Source organism: Calidris pugnax, unplaced genomic scaffold (assembly GCF_001431845.1).
Source record: "Calidris pugnax isolate Ruff unplaced genomic scaffold, ASM143184v1 scaffold208, whole genome shotgun sequence".
In the NCBI taxonomy this organism is placed as follows: Eukaryota; Metazoa; Chordata; class Aves; order Charadriiformes; family Scolopacidae; genus Calidris; species Calidris pugnax.
Window position 1 is genome coordinate 312,718 of NW_015090967.1, and position 2,135 is coordinate 314,852.

Below are 2,135 nucleotides of genomic sequence, written 5' to 3' on the forward strand. Positions count from 1 at the left end.
ACCCTTTCAATTTGGCACAAGACATTTAAGATAACTGCATGATGCAGAAGTAGGAAAACCAGAGCTAAAAGCCAATTACACTGATCAGGTCACAAACTAGAAATGAAAATTTGAGACTTATCTCACAGGGTGTAAAATATCAGGGAGCTTTTTGTCTCTTACAATTAAAACTTCAGTCTGTACCTTGAAGGGTATCAGTATCAGGCTATACTTCGCCACACATCTGAGAAAATCTTAGCTGAAAGTACTGTTTTTGCAGTTATAAGCAACAGGAAACAACTTTGGAATAAAAAATGATGGGGCACCTTAACTGCTATGGCAGTACTTGCAGTCACGAAGTCAGTCATGCTGACTTGTAAGCCAAAGCAATTAGCTGTACTTGGAATTCAGTATGAGTGTTTTCCTGAGTGAGGACCAACTGCAGCTCTGTGGTTAACAGAAGCTGATTTTAACTTCATAAATAACTATCTTTAGTGTAATTTTGCTTCTATTGGGGAATTCCAACTAGAAAAAAAACCCCAATGATTTTAATGTTTTTATAAATATGCATAAACAAATGTAAACTATGTTTCAATTTAAATTGCTAATAGTATTTATCTGTAGATTTGGCTTTTGCTTACAGAATCTGAGACCTTTAGATTCAGAAGTCTGAATTCAGGAAAAGCTGACTTCATTCTGCTTATTTCCAGTTGTTTAACAGTCACAGCAAAGCTGGAGAGGGGGTTACCAGACAGAATACAACCTAGAAAACCCGAGAACAGGTAACGCAGCACAGCTTCCCGAAGGGATAGGGAAACAGTACTTACATAAGCAGCAGTCCAGTCCCTGCAGCCTGGTGGGTGCTGCACATCCAGCGCTGAGGAAACATGGCACCTTACACAACTCAGGGTTGTGTAAGCTCACTAGAATGTTATGTGTCCCATCTTTATGTGTTTCCACCTATGCTGTTACTTGGGATCAACTTTCATTACAGTTAAATTATATAATCCCTTGTATAGACATGGGTAATCGAATTTCCCACAGAAGGGTTATCTCGTTCACCCTCCCCCAATGCCCCCGGTGTTTTCACATGTGTCCATTCTGTGCAGTATCCATCTGTATACTGTTGTCTCTGAAGTGACTTGCTCATCTTCTGGACTGTGTATTCTCAAACAACCTGGTCATTTTTGGACTGCATATTTTCTAGGATTAACCTGGTCATTTTTGGGTTATATATTTTTCTAGATAATCTGGTAATCTATGGACATTGTGATACATTTTTCTTCTTTGGATGCAGACCAATGTTCTTTTAAGAGACTGTCTTACTGATGCTTTTCCAGATGTGGTTTGTGATAGCTCTAATACAATCTTGCTTATGCAAGAGGACCCACTTGTCTCACGGCCTGTGGAAATCCAGGTCACCTATCGACAGTGAAAGAATATGTCTAAAAAGTATCTTTCAAATGACTTGTTACTAACATTTTAATGTGTATCTACTTATGATAACACGAATGGTTGTTATTTAACGCATTAACTTATAATTATTTTAATTCCTTTCAGCCTGTGACACGCTCTCCAGAAGAATACCATGCCCGTCTGATTTTGTAGGGCGGATTTCATTCAGCCTCTCATGCTGTCGTTGTTTGGCATCACAGATGCTTCCATCTGGGGCTTGAAATCTCTCGGTAGAGATCTTTCAGGAGAAACCCTCCCGCTGGTGCCACAAGGCACCAACAGAAGGGCAGCAGAGGGTGGGCTTCTCCCTCCTCTCCCCCCACTGACCCCTGCCGTCCTCTTGTCCCGGGGTCTCTCAAAATGATTACCCGCTCGCTTGGCTTGATACCCTGGGGATGAAGAAGGTGAGGACACCCCAGTCTCCATCTGGCACTGCCATTTCCCACAGATCTGTTCCCTCAGACCCGCTCCAGGGATGCCATACCCCAGTAGCGCCTGGGATCGCCCCAGCGCCGTGCCCACGGGCCAGCAGCCCTGCAGGAGGGGAACAGCCACCCTCCTCTCCCAACAGCCGCGGCGTTCGCCATGGGCTCCTCACCGCCGCCCCGGGCCGCCCTGCACCGCGGGGGCGGGGAGCGGGCCGCAGGGTGCACCGGGACCGACCAGCGGCCTGGCTGGGGGCGGGGGGGCCCGGCGCGACG